The 15,561-nt window shown below is 40.8% G+C and overlaps 1 long non-coding RNA gene across 1 annotated transcript in view; it reads left to right on the plus strand.

Annotated features, from left to right (window-relative positions):
* The first annotated feature begins 1,595 nt into the window (after positions 1–1,595).
* The window catches only part of LOC102978545 (uncharacterized), a 42,289-nt gene continuing 28,323 nt past the window's right edge, over positions 1,596–15,561 (plus strand). Inside the window, exons 1-2 of the long non-coding RNA XR_002890474.2 lie at positions 1,596–1,637; positions 3,722–3,823. This is a non-coding gene — a long non-coding RNA (uncharacterized lncRNA). The remainder of the gene's footprint in view (positions 1,638–3,721; positions 3,824–15,561) is intronic.

Raw genomic sequence — 15,561 nt, forward strand, 5'->3', positions numbered from 1 at the left:
ATGTGATTATATGGGTTATCTGTATAAATAAATGAGTAATCCTCTGCTAAGCATTAGATGGGTGATTGAAATTGTATGTCCTGGGGGAGTTCAGGAAACTGATGGTAGGCAACCACAATAGTTAAGCAGTGGTTTTCTTCTTCAATACCTGTTTTTATGTTGTTAGAAGATTACTCTTAGCCAGATGGGATTTCCTTTAGCCCTTTCAGGCTAGAAATGTTCCCAAGTGAGCAACTACCAATTTCATGATTTATCTTTACTGACTAAGTACATCAGTCATTTTCTGGAAACTGTAATATGTGGAAAAGAGCACTGGCTGTGCTCCCCTATCTTTATATCTCATTCTCTTTTAAGCCTTTTCTGGATCTCAGATTTTTATTTTCATCTGGAAATTGGGGATATAGTAGTAACCACTCAAGGAGTGGTTGTGTGGCTTTAGGGAGGTAATGTACATAAATTAATTAAGGCATGGTCTGGTACATACTAAGTCCTCGTAAAAGATAATATGATAATGATGCATTAAAGCATTTCTTAAGCTGTGGAATTCTTTACAAATATAAAGGAGAAGGAATTAAGTCCTTGAAAATAGAATGTCTTCTTTCTGGCATAGAGTTTAGATGACTCTGTATTTTACGTACTCTTTACTATTTTAACCGACATATATAGGGTACTCAAAAATTTTTGTGAAAAATTATGTCCAGGGTCAGAGAAATTCAGGAATTTTTTTCTTTTTTATTGAAAAAATAATCCACACCATACTTAAATTGTCCGGATTGTAACTAACTTTGGAGAGGATGTATGAACATTCCTTAGAGAAATTGAAGTAATGAGGATTTTTTCTGCAAAAAGACATAATTCAAAGCCTAAAATTTGTTCTAACCAAGTTTAAATTTTATTCACAATCCACTTTAAAGAGTAAATTTAAGTTGTAGGCCGGGATTCTCTATCAAACATTAGGAAAAGGATTTTTGTGTCTGACCTTGACTATGCTGTATCGTTCATAATTTTCCTTCCTTACTTTAACCAGGCTCATGATAAGTGCCCAATAAAGATCTTTTGAAAAGTGTGTTCAGGAATGAGCTATGTAAGCTTCATGTCACCTCAGAGATATGTGTGGACAGTTGCCAAGTCTTATAGTCCCTCATGAAAGAAGCCATTGGTCATGACTGATCACGTCTGTGGTGTGGCTCTTCACCTTATTTTTGAAACCCCTGCTTCCAAAGAACTTAACCATTTCCAGGATTGCACCCCAGGCTGTTCAGAATGAAGCTGCTGATTTTAAAGTCCCAATTGCAGGCTTCCCACTGAAGAAAAAAGCATTTCCTCTGCTCCTTGAGCCTGTGGCGTCTTCCTTCCAGATCTCTCTTATGAAGTGTCTCTGGCACTCTGCTTCTCCATCCACCCACACACATGAGTCACAGGAGGCCTAGTCTCCAAGGCTCACCAGCCACAGAAAGAAATCTTAGTCACCTCCAAGGCTGTTAGATTAGCTGGCTGAGTGCCTGAGTGCCTGTCCAGCGACCGCCAGGCCTGGTGAGGTGTCTAGCTGGCCTTGTGATGCTTTCAGCTCCTCTAACTCAAGCAGACAGCTCTCCTGAAAAGGATGGTCTTTCCATACAGAGCACCATTCATCAAAAGTATGTTTCCTCCTTCTTTCTCTTAACTTTCTGGAATCCCCTGTGAGGGTCTCCAACGAAGTTGTCAAAGTTTGTTTTAAGAGTGGGCCTCTTAAAACCAGTTATAAAAATGGACAGTGCTTGACTGACCAAAAAACCTAGACAGAAGAAGGATTAACATGTTTCTCCTTCGATTTCTGCTCAACAGAATGTAAAACTGGGATTTGTCAGAAGAGCAAATACAGATACGCTTTTGGCTCTGAAACAGGTCTCGTTCTCCAAAAGTATCTAATGAGGTTAAAACTAGGGATTCATAACAGTCCCTTAATCTAGTACTTTGCCAGAGGTTTCATTATAAAATTGTGGAAAAATGAATCTAGATGTCTCTGTCTGTCTCTTCTTGCCTGCACTGGCGATTGACATGTTTAGCCACTTTAGGCCCAGGGATAATTCTGGTGGAATTTTCCTACCCTGGACTAGAATTTTGGAAGTCTATGAGTGTGTTAAGCAGGTGTCAAGTGAATGAACCTGGCCCTGAGTGTAAGTTAAATACCAGGTGCCCAGCCTCCTTATTGAAGCATCACTTGGTGTGGGTAAGCCAGTTCCTCCTCTCGTTTCCAACAACTTCTCCAACTTCCCATTAGGACCATATCTGAGCTCAAGCAGGGTCACACGACATCTCCTCTCCCCTGCCTTTTTTTTTTTTTTTTTTTTTTTTCCTGCCAGTTCCTTTTTCCTGCCCTAGACCATGCTTTGGTGTCTCCGGCATCAATACAGAAAATGACCTCCCTCATTAAGCCTTGACACTCAACCTGTGAGAAACACCATGACCAATATGTTCAGCGTTGCTAAAGCCAATGCCCCTGAATTGCACTCAAGTTAGTCATGTCATCTCTTCTGTGGCTCTTTTGGCTCTTGGCCCCTCCATCTTCTCTGCCCCAACCTCTAAGAAACAGATCCCGACATTTTCCGTGGCTTGGGACACAGTGTCCAAAAGAGTAAAACTGGGAATTCAATTCCATTGCCAAGAACCCAGTTTCCTGGTTTGAGTGGCCCCAGAAGTGAGGATCATAATTCTGAGTTATCCTAAAGTAATTCAATTTTCCTGACTTCAGGGAAGGAGGAGGATTGTGTTTCCTTTATTGGGCCTATGTGAGTCATTTATCAAAACCAAGCTTTTGAAAGAAAGGGAATGTGGCCAGAAAAAGCCTCTGGTATTTCATCCTGCATCGTGCCCTCTGCATGGTGAAAGAGGTAGCCGCTGATGAGGACGAGGATGCTTTCTCCCCAGGGGCCAGTTGGAACCTAAATATTGGAGCAGAGGAATTCCTCTTCCTCCGTGGCTCCGGCAATAGACTTCCCATCGTAAAGAAAGGTGCAATTTTACTTTATAGTTTTTTTGGGTTCTGCTCACTGAATCCATCTGGTTAGAATAAAACAAAAGAAAAGGGAAATAATGAAAAAGGAAGGTTTGTGGGGTTTTTTTGTTTCTTGTTTTTTCCTTTCAGTCGAGGGAAGAATTTTGAGCCAATTTGATTCCCATGGTTTCCAAGCTGTTTTGAATGAAAGCCAACCTTCCAGCTGAGTCTTAAGGGCGCAGTATTGATCAAATAAAAGAGCTAGTGAAGCAGTTGGTTGGAGGCCCAGTGAAAGGAAGGCGACGAGTTTCCCACAGATTCCTTCCCCAGTGGATATAACGGGAGTGAGAGCCTTGAGCAGCAGCAGGACGGTTAAGGGGACAGTCACAGTGCCCGTCCTGCCCCAACTTCACAGCCGCCCCTGTGAGCCTGAAAGGTTTCTGATCATGTCGTTTCAATGTGTCCCACAAAACTTGTCTCAAAGAGAGAAAAAGAGAAGTGTTTACTTCACGAAGGCTTGTTGTCAGCACAGATGTGTTTCTTTTATCTTTTAATGTTTTTCTTCCTTTTTTTCTCTTTTCTTTTCTTTCTTTCTTTCTTCTTTCTTTCCTTCCTTCCTTCCTTCCTTCTTTCCTATTTTTCCTTTCCTTCCTTCCCTCCTACTTTCCTTCTTTCTCTCCTTTCAGTAGAGGTGTCTTCTGAAGCTTTATTCCTGCTCTCACTCAAGTGTCTTCTGCATCATGGCAGGATACAAAATAACAGCTGAAGAAAGAGGGAAATGAAAACTAATAGCACATTGCCTTGAAGGAAGTCGCACTCTCTCAAGTCACCTATCACTTCCATACTCAGGTATGCAAATTCTGATTCTTTTACTCCAGGCTGCGTCTTCTGGGAGGGGTATGTTAGTTGCCTGACCATTAGAGACAGTTGAATAGGAGAAACTACTAGGCCAAATCACAGAAGTATTTTTCTGGGTCACTAACAAAGAAAAGGCAAACTCGAGCTCTGATGCTTCCTGCAAAGTTGATCCATCAGTTATTTTCCATCGGACAAATAAGTCTAATTGGTCTCCCTGTCTAAGCAAATGGTGATTCCTGGTTCTGAATAAATTTAATTTTTAGCAACTTGTGAGCCTTATACTCAGAGAAAAATTAAAATAATTTTGTTGAGAGATAATGTTTTAAAAAATAACAATCATCATCACTACAAAAAATGTTTTGGTTCTCAAAGTAGAAATAGATGGATTCTCTGTTTTGAAAATACAGAGTCTAGAATAGAAAACTGATTCCACTCCTACATTTTTTTGATGTCATTCTCTCTCTGCCAAATGTGGTCCCCACTGCATATGGTTGACCTTGGGAAAGTTACATGGTTCTCTATGTCTCACTGTCCTCATTTGTCAAAGGGGCTGATAAGGTACTTACCTCGCTAGGTTGTTAAAGGAATTAAATGAGCTCCTGTGGCAGGTATGTGGTAAGCTGCCATTACAGAAGCCTGGTGATTTATGAGTTTAAAATAAATCCAGAAAACGTGACCTTTCCATATGCCAGGCACTATTCTAAATGCTTCATAGAGATTAACTCATGTAATCATTCTAACAACCCTGTGTATATTAGTCTATTTTTCAAATGAAGAAAAAGAAACACAGAGAGGCCAAGTAAACTGCACAAGCTCACACAGTAAATATGTGAGTGCCAGGGTTCAAACCTATGCAAACTGACTTCAAATTCAGTGAAGGCATTTCACCTCTAGGTCAAGTAGCACTCTGCTAGTTTACTTGCCTCTACTCTTGCCTTCATTGTTTTGTTTTGTGTTTTTTTTTTTTTAATTAAACCTACTATTGGCCTGAGATTTCTTGAAAGAAAACATGACCCCATTGGTCATTTCCTTGGAACTATCCACACACTCTCTATCACTTGAGTATTGTTGACAAGATTCTTCACTATTCCATCCATGTCTAACTATCCACTAGCATTCACCAAAGCTCTGGCCTTGTGTATTGTAATCCTGTGCAAGTAAATAAATGTCTTTATAATCTCTACAAAACTCAACATGAAATTTTGCTGCTGAGTATTGTCCTTTATGTATTTGGACAACATCTATACTCTATCTGGAATATGCTTCACCTAACCTGCTTCTCATCTTTTCTACCTTTAAAACTTTGATTTATTCTTTAAAACTTAGCTCGGTTTTTGCCTTTTTCATGATGCTGTCTCTTCTCAAAACACTAATTATTCCATTCCTTGTACTGCTTGTGGCAGATTGCAGTTGCAACAATGTCTACCACCATGTGCAATTTTGTGTTTGGACATTGCCATTGTTACTCCCCCATCAGGAGGTGGGATCCACTTCTCCACTCCCTTGAACCTGGGCTGGCCCTGTGACTTTGACTAATAGCACACAACAGAAATGATGCACATTTCCTATGGGCACAACCCTAAGTGACCTGACAGTTCAACTTCCTCCCTCTCACAGCTTTGAACCACCAGGTAAAGTCCAGGTTATGCTGCTGGACAGAGATGCTGCCAAGAAGGGCACTGAGGTGCCAGGCATTGAGTGAAAAAGCCAACTTTGATATCCGGTCTAGTTGAGTCATCAGGTGACCACAGAGGCACACATTATATGACTGCAACCAAATTTTAGACTCCAAGCAAGAACTCCCCCACTGAAACTCAAACCACAAAACTATGAGAAAGACAATGGTGAATTGTTTAAAGCCACTGAGTTTTGAGGTAGTTTGTTATGTTGCAATAAATAACTGGAATACTATTTACCTGATTTCAAATTCTTGTATGTGTATACTCCATTTATTGTATGTATTTCTTTGTATGTTTGTCTCCCTTAGGAGATAGGCTATGAACATTTTGACGATTCAGATCATTTTATAGTTGTTTGTAATAACAGCACTTGAGTTATAGGCTCCCAATAGGTATTTATTGAAGTTAAGTTCATGTACAGGGTGAATTTGTTTGTTTATATTTGTAAAACTAGGTGAGAAGAAAAAGAAAACTTTATTGAAAGATTTAAGCTACTACATAGGCTATCATTTTTTGAGTATCCTGCTCTCTCCCCCAACTCCTCGACCCATACCAAAGGGAACGAGAAAATGAGAAGACAGGATCTGACTGATGTATCAAGACAAATTCAAAGCAGGGTGAATCCTTAAGGGAGAAAAGATTGCTCTCAGCATTGAAAAAAGATATGGAAAACTACACTTGAATCTACTATTATCAGTTGCCTCTAGGGAGGGGATAGAATTTGTGAGAGGAACACAGCACTAAATAGAATGCTTGCCTTGTGCTAGGTTTACTTCCTTTGTACTTGATTTTTTTTTTAATGAGCATATTTTACTTTAAAATTTGCAAAAAGATTTAAAAATAAAGGAACACTGAATATAAAAAGAATCAAAGAGTGAGTGTACACCCCATGTTAATAGAGGATGTTGGATCTGATGATGATCTATTAGTTATACATTTGGGCTTTAGTGCCAAGCAGACCTTGGTTGGAATCCTGCCTCCTCCCTGGGGGCTTGGGCCAGGCCCTTCTCTCTAAGCTTCATTTTACTCATCTAAACAGCAGGCATAAAAATAACTTCCTAAATTGATATGTAAATCAAGAGGTAATACTTGTAAAGGGTTTAACACAGTGCCTGGTATATGCTGAGTGCTCAATTATTAGAGTGAAGTAAGAAAAGTATCTACTGGGTATATACTGAGCAGTAGATGGAGCTATGAATTGGCTTTCCTGTCCTGGCAGGGCAGCAGGAGAGGACCCAGGGCCTCCAGAGCTCATTGTTTGGGGACCAAAATCTGGCAAGAGCATACACTGAATATACTGGCCATGTGAGGCCACCAGTTTTGCTCTGCAGATTGATGCCAAAAACTCGGCTTCTGTGCCCTGGTACCCAATCAAATCTCAGAGACAGAGTTTTAGGTGAAGTAGAAAAGAATAATGTTATTGCTTTGCCAGGCAAAAGGGGAACACAGTAGGCTTGTGCCTCTCAAAATTGTGTGTCCCAGCCGGGGAGGATTTGGTGAGGGGTTTTATAGCCATGGTTCAAGGGTGGAGTGGTGATAAGGATCAGGGTGTGTTCAGGGCCTGCATTCCTTTAATCTGGCTTTAGGTGGTCTCCTGATGAGCTTCTCTCATTCTCAAGGTTATCAAACTGTGACCTTCTCTCTGGAATGAAGAATGCTTCATCAAGTAGTTAACATCTTCCATTTGTTGGGGGTTTAGTTCTGCAGAAGAGCCCAAAGATATTGTTACGTGTATCCCTTGAGGGGGAACCAGGACCCTGCCCCAAGGCTGCACTATTGTTTTTTGGTTGCTCCTCCCTTGTCTCTGTATCCCCTCCCTTCCCTGATTAACAACTGTCTGAAAGGCTTCTGTGCCCAGAAGCCCCACAGGATCCTGCTCGGTTTCGAGATGGGGAAAGCCACAAGCTGTGTTCTCTGTGTAAGTGCCACTGCAAGCAGGGCCGTTGGATGGACTGTGCAGCTTCCTGTGTTCTATATTGAGGTTCACTGTTTGGATGGGCTGAAGGCTGTATTCATCAATAAGTGGGTTACAGATTAGTTTCCCATCTAGGTGCAGAAGGAGAAGCAGCTCCAAGGCCACTAATGCCCTGTTTGTGATCTTGACTCAAGTCAACCTGTGGCCCAAGTTCCTGGCTGAATAGGGCCACTGGCTTTGCTCTGATGGTGATCAGCTCGGTCTGCCTACCTCTTGGATCTAGAGTTGCTGGGTTATGCAGCTTCCAGATGTTCTTGCCAGCCTTTCCTGTCAGATGGGACTGGGGGTCATGCTCCATAGCAGGTGGGGCTATGACTCAGGCTCCTGCCTGGGCAGGACTAAGAGGGTCCCCTTCGGGCAACTCCCCAATTTTCCTGAACAGAATTTCTGGTCTTCAGAGACTGGGAACTACAATCCATAGCAGGTGGGGTATGACTCAGCTCCTCTGCCTAAGTGTGCAAAGACCAGGCTCCAGCATGGGCAAGACTCCTTATTTGGGGATCCAAATTAGGAAGACCTACACCCCACTGAGTTCCCTGGTTAGACTATGCCACTGAGTTGGTTCTACAGATGAGCACAGCTGCTGCTTGAGATTCCTACCTGGGCTCTGCAGGTAGGAACTCCATCTGCCAAGATCCAAGTGCTGTTGTTGGAAGCCCCTCCCCTCGTCTCTGTCATAGTTTCCTAGTGATTCAGACCCCCGAGTCCTCTGTTATCCCCATGCAAGCAAACCAGAGTAGGGGCTCCCACGAAGCATCCCACAATGCTGGGGGGACTGGATGTCACCCCTCAGTTCTCATTTCCCACTGGAGGAACTGGAGGCTTGGGAAAGACCTCTTAAGTATGATGCTGGGGCAGCCTGGGGGAGGGGCAATGCAGTCAACAAGTAGCCATTCCTCTTAATTTCTAATGTAGTCTGTCTTGGTCTCTGTGGTGCAGGGGGTGCTTCAGCCTCACATCCATGTTCTAGAATTCTCGTATATGTCTTATCCATAGACAATTCTCTAGAATTATCCATGAATAGCTGTTAGTTGTTCTCCTTGTAAAGGGGGTGTGAAGAATAACCTCTGTTATGATAACATCGGGAATAACTTCTGTTATAATAACCTTGGGAATAACTTCTGGTGCCATCTTGATGACATCATTCTCTGCCTTCAGTCTTCACTGAGCACTGCCCCAGGATAATCTGGTCCTATTCCCACCAGTCCCTGATGAAGAACCAGCACAGCACTCCAATGTTTACCCATCAGTTTTTATCATCTCTACTTATCACTCATATTCCTTAGGAGCTGGTCTCTAGATGACTTTAACTCAGACACATTCCTCCCCAAAGGTTTCCGCCCTGGTAATACCAGCTTCCCCCTGCAATTGACCCAAACACTGATTCCAGCCTTTGCATGTTGGTTCATGATGTGATTTACAACCAGAATGCCTTATCCCACTCTTTGGCAGTTCTTAGCTTGCCTGTGGTTTATACTCAGTTCAGTTACCATCTCCTCATTGGATCCTCTCTTATCATCTCCTTTAACTCCTCAAGTATTCCAGGATTCATAGTCTGACAGTGATTGGTGGTAAATCTACTAGTTTTCATCAAATAACATAGAACTTTGTATACAGGGACAATACTGGCTTGTTCATTGTTTTATGTGTAAATCTTGACTCTCCAACTGCCAGGTTGCATTTGGATCTTTTGCTCCTTTTAAAAAACATCGTGCTAAATGCGTAGAAGGTGTTCACCTTGGTTGGGTTGCTTAAAACAAAAGAATGACTTTATCAATTATGTTTCCAGGAAAGGGCCCAGCATATCAGATTGCTGTGGCATAATTTGAGGACAAATAGGTGTTGCAGGGGAAAGAAATTCACAAACAAATTATACTATGTAGACATCCAACCCACTATTTCCATTACTGTTTTAAGAATGGATAAGATAAAAAACATTCGTAAAATTCTTGTCCCAGATTTAGGTATTTGTGTGTCTCCCCTGCTTAAAGTCTTATTCGAAGAACCCCAAATACAAATGAACCCGATACTCAGCCAGTGAGATGACCACTTGTAGTTCAGCTATTGTTTTAGATGTGAGTCATGTGCATTTGGTGCAAGATGGAATATCATATGTCAAAGCATATGCCTGCCACTGAAGCCAAATGCAGATAACATATGCTTGGAAGTAAAATATTTGTAAGTCTCACTGCTTATCAAAAATTAATGAAAGCAACTGTGTGTTTATACTTTTTGGGGTTTATAAACAGATCAGCGGGGTTAATTATAGAAACTGTTTTTGCAAAACAGTCAAGGGTATCTTTTACAAGCTGCGATGCTTTCTGTCTATACCTCCACTTTGAAACACTCACATACTCACCCCGCCACACAAGCGCACGCATAGCAGCACATATTTACTATGGGGATGGAGAGAGTGTTGGAAGCCTACTAATAGATCCTTTAACTCAGAGTCTCTTTTTCCCACAGTACAGGGGGTTAATCATTTAAAGTTCACTTCTGGAAATGTTCATATTTCCACTGAATAAAACCTGTGTGTAAATCTGAAACAGAAGCCCTGAAAAATGCACTATATATGTATTTATGTAAAGCTTCCATTTTTATAAAGTACATTCACTTATATGACCTTGTGTAATTTTAAAGCAATCAGATGGCAGATATTTCCATCTTTATTTTACGGTTGAAGGAATTGAGGTTCCACTAGGTAATGTCACTTTCATGGTTGGTTTTGATGGAACCAGGCCTTGAACACTTACATGCTGCCTCTGCCTCCAGGGTAGTTTCCACTGCTTGTAGCTGTTCAGCATCGTTTGAGAGTAATATCGTATTAGAATCTGGCTGATGTTCAGATTAAACGATTGATTGTGGGTGAAAGCTGGGATAGTTGCATCTGACTTGATCACCACCGGAACTGCCATTTGTGGATTTCAGGAGAATGTCTGGTATAAGGAGATTTGGCTACCCCATCAGAGCACTCAGGGTTGTCTCTGGTCCTTGGCAAACCAGCAATATAAGCAAACATTTTTTGAAAGGAGATAATGTTACCTCTTCAAAACCTGAGTGCTCAATCTAACTCCACATTGTACTTCCCATCTGAGAGGTGGTATGACTTCTCCCTAAACCTCTACATTTAAACATCATTCAAATCCTGAAAACTCTATTTTCATAATGTCCATTACAGCCTCCTCCCCTCTCAGTCCCACGAACACTGCCCTAATTCAGACCTCCATCACCTCTCTCCAGGACTCTTGCTAAAGTCCTTGAATTGATCATGCTTTCATTCTCTTCTTTCTCAATTTTACCTTGAATGCTGCCACAATCATTATTTTATTAATGCAAACCTAATCATATCTCCTACAAATCCCTTTTGTTCTTAAGAGTCTTCAGAGCATAGAGTATTATATACTTTTTTTATGAGTACCAGAATAATCAGCATTTTTCTGACTAACCCATGCTTCTTTTGATGCAAGATTGCTTCATGTACATATTGCATTTTTTAAGTCTTGTCTAACTCTTTAAACCAGGTACCATGTAAGCTGTAACACATAAAGAGATCTTATGATGCTATTGGCTATTTCAATCTTAGTCTAGTATAGCACTGTCCAAGCCACATATGTCATTTTAAATGTCCTAGTAACTACATTAAACACAATTTTAAAGAAATAGATTAAATTAATTTTAAAAATGCTTTTATTGAACCTATTATATTTCTATTTCAACATACAATCAACACAAAAATATTAATATTTCTTTTGTTAATACTAAGTATCTGAAACCATTAAGTTTGTTTCATACTTACAGCACATCTCAATTCAAACTAACTACAATTCAAGTGACCAATAACTACATATGACTATTGGCTACTGTATTTGACAACACAAAGCTAGACCTCCTTGTTCTACCTGCCCTCTCTCCCCTCTCTTTCTTGGCCAAACTTCTAGAAAATAACTATCCTTGCATTCTGGACTTAATCACTGTTCAATATCTTCAACCCTAGCAGTCTGACTTTTGCCCCACTTTTACACTGAAATCATTCTTGCCGAAGTCCCCAACAAATTCCTTGTTGCCACATACAATACCAGTCCCCACACTTCAGAAGTAGCTCTGTATCAAAGGTCCAACCAGAAACACAGGAACCATGCCAGGTGTTTCAAATGGAGGGGATTTAATACAAGATAACCTCAAATCTGCTTGGAGTTTTAATTTTAAAAGGGGGACTAGAATGGCACAAGGTGAAGCTAGAAAAATATTCAGAGAAATGATGCAGAGGCTTGTAGGCTATGTTTAGGAGTTTGAGTGTCTGAAGGGCTAAGGGACCAAGAACAGGAGGCTTGTTAGTATAGGTAGTAACTCCAGCAAACTTTAACCATCACTAGAGTAAGGATGTTTTCCTAGTGCAAGTTTTTATCATCTCTTGTTTGGGTTCTAGCATCAGTCTGCTGAGTTGGTCTCATTGGGTTCAATATCTTTTCTATGCTATAGCTTGAGTGATTGTCTTAATATGCAGATCCAACCACATCATTTTTTCTTCCTACTATCCCTACTGGACCCTGTAAGCTTTTCTCTGCTTACATTTACAGCCCCATTTCCTAATATTTCCTTCACTCTTTGGAGGTCACCACTTTGATAAAACCAAATTAATTCCATTTCCTGCTTTCTCTTTTCTCTTGACCTTGGTGCTTGCTGTTTCTTTTGAGTGGCACACTCCTCCTCCTCTCCTTTGCTTCACTACTCACTCTGATCCTTACCTGAATACTTCTACTCATACTCCAGATCTCAAAAGATATGATCCTTCATCCAAGACAACATCCTTGACTCCTGGTACTCACACATCTCAGGCTATCATAAGAGAAAGCATTCTCTAGCTTAGTACCTGCTCTCATTACCCTACTCTAAAATGTAAGCTCTTGTCAGTTTCTTCCTTAGCACAGTATTTGGCACATAATAGGTGTTCAATAAATATTTTTGAATAAATAAATGGATAAACCGTTGAATGGAGACATGTGGCTAGAGACATGGATGACTTCCCTAACTTCTTTTAATGTCTTTGCTCTTTTCACTTTGATATATTGCTTCAACGCAGATTGCTCATTATATTTTAGTCCATCCTATCTTCTTGGGTTTAACACATGAATTGTAAAAAGGCATGTTCAATTCAAGTTATTCTCAGTATTCTTCTTCTGAGTAATCAATAGAGAGTATAAATGGCCAATGGGGGATTTATAACTTTCTGGATGATTATGTCTCCCAATGTGTGGCTCTTGGCTTAATGTTACAGATGATTAGAGGAGATTTTATTCACTTTAGCAGTTCTCCCAGTGCCCGGGGACTTAGTTGGTGTCCCACAGCTGTTTGGTGAATAAAATAAGCTAATGTCTAATGAATGAAAATTTGTGCTCTAAGAAATAATACTGTAAATTTCACTCAAGAATCACTTTCTTAAAGGAAAGATCAATTTCAACCTGAGAAAGCAGGTCACTGGGTTTGGAAGTTGTAGCAATTGCTCTGTGAAAGCGCAAGAATGTTGGGCTTATGCAATTGCCCTGAAAAACCAATGACTCTTTGCAAACGTTGATGAACCCTGCAAACTATTTGCTTCTTGCATCTTGGATGCTTAAACCAAACAATTAAATTAACAAGGAAAAATTGTTATAAGAGTTCTATTTCTAATATTTCTTCTATTTTTTAAAACTTGATTTAAAAAATTATGACACAATAGGCATTTCTTAAGATGTCTCTCTTCCCATGAAAGCATAAAATGTGAAATTGAGAAGGGGCCTTGAAAATTCTCTTGTTCAATCCACCCTCCAACTTCACGACTTTATACTTGTAGATAAGCAAATTGGTGCCCAGAAAAGCCAGGTAACTTTCCCAAAGCATCACAGTTCTTGTGACTCTACTGGGACTCCAACTTAAGTTTCCATGAATAAAATAAGAGCAATAATTACCCTACACTGGTAACTTACCCTGTATTTGGAAGTAACTAAGCATTGTAGCATTTGGGTCTCCTTTCAACAAATGTAATTATTCAGACAAAGACAGACTTTAACCTAAATTTCTGCCAAGATAGATTGGCATACACCAGGTAGATGATGAACTTAACTTTTAGCTGTGAGATTGAAGTGAAAAGGGTAAACTAAAAATAGTGTGTAAAACAAACTGCTGGAGCTACTTTGTCTCCTTATCCTTAGAACCCCTAAATATAGTGACACATTTTAAGATAATTCTGTTTAGCCTTTTCCTTGAATGCCTGCTGAAGGGAAAAAAAGTGGGTGGTGGGGAAGCAGAATTCATGGGAACCTTGAAACAATGTGAAAAAGGTAACCTAGGATTGTAAATTTGAGGGAGGTGTAAGTGTAAAGCAATGCCCAATGAAGTGGTTATGTGTATTCCAGCATTTTTATTTCTATCCATTTTTTCTGTAAGGACTAGCATGCGGTACCTGTAGTGGTCTCTCAGGATGTTCCCCTGCTAAACTGTCAGTCGGGCAGCCACAAATGTGCAGTGAAGTCAAGATCAAATGTGCTTATTAGCATCTCCATTTACTGCCATTCAAAACATTCGCATAAAAACCCCCACCTTATTCCCTGCCCACCCTGGTGTTGCTGTACAATGCACACTGGTGCCAAAGGCAAAGCTCAAGCTGAAAACTTCCTTTGAGGCCCCTCCATTCAACCAGCTTTCTGAGTGAAGATGCTGGCACCTGGGAGGGACATCTCAGTTCCAGGGAAGGGTTAAAGGATGCTGTGCAGGAAGCCAGGCTTCTATGGCAGAGCCAGGCAGCCTAAACTCCCCTAGAAGGTGAATGCTTCCCCTAATGAAACGCAGCTGATGGGGCGAACGCAGCAAGGCAGCTGCCCTGAGCATTTCCACGCCTGCAACCACACGGAGCTCGAATCCATGTTTTTAATTCCCCCACTCTAATTATGACGGATTGGAAGAAGATTCAAAGCACTCTCCCTTTTTTCAGAAAAGCCTTGGAGGTCATCTATGGTCACCACTGCTTCCAGAAAACAGTAAACTTAGGCAAATCCCACTAAGGACAAGTAGTGGGGCTTATCCTTGGCAGAGACGTTAGTGCCTTTGTGTACGATAGACCTCAAACACTCCTCATTTTCTGATAAAAAGAAATAGTTTATAGATCAGGTAAGCTTTATTAGCCAACATTAGAATGGGTAATTATAGAAGATAATAGTAAAAATGATGTGTGTTGATGTGTGATCTCTCTCTCAAAAAGAGATCACATCTTCTAGGAAAAAGAGGCCAGTATGTAATATTTGGCCACATGGATTGAATAATTAGACACACTTTTATTTGTTCACACAAGCCCTCTCAGGGGATTTCTGAATGTCAAAATATATAAATCTCCCCTCACCAATCAAAACCTGAATAAATCAGCTTTGGCTTGGCAGTCACCTTAGCTGTAAACTACACAGACTTGTAACTGGAAACCTTTTCTCCTTTTTTTTTTTTTGTTTTTTTTTGGTGGGGGGGGTGCATGATTGTCCCCTGGGGCCTGTGGAATCTCAGAAAAAGACCTTCTCACAAAGGCCCAAAGTCAGAGACATGTAAAACAAAGATGGTCCTCTGCCCTGCTCCCTAAATGATGTTAATCCATGAGTTTTGTAATGATTTTGATTGGCTATGAGATTTAGGAGTTGAAATGATCAATTTGATACTGTCCAATTCAAGAAGTCTTTATTAAGCACTGATTATGTTCCTTTGCTATCTATGATAATATTTAAGACAGGAATCTTGCCCTCAAAAATTTCTCAAGTTACTTGATAATTTAAAATGCATTTAAAATAGTTACAAAACAATAGGAAATAGTCATAAGTGGTGAAAACAGAAAGTACACAAAGACAGGAGGTGAAAAAAATAGTAAAGAAAGGGCCAGAGCTGTTAGAAGGACTTAATTTAAAATCAGACTAGGGGGCTTCCCTGGTGGCGCAGTGGTTGAGAGTCCGCCTGCCGATGCAGGGGACGCGAGTTCGTGCCCCGGTCCGGGAAGATCCCACGTGCCGTGGAGCGGCTGGGCCCGTGAGCCATGGCCACTGAGCCTGCGCGTCCGGAGCCTG

The sequence above is a fragment of the Physeter macrocephalus genome, chromosome 1 (assembly GCF_002837175.3).
Source record: "Physeter macrocephalus isolate SW-GA chromosome 1, ASM283717v5, whole genome shotgun sequence".
In the NCBI taxonomy this organism is placed as follows: domain Eukaryota; kingdom Metazoa; phylum Chordata; class Mammalia; order Artiodactyla; family Physeteridae; genus Physeter; species Physeter macrocephalus.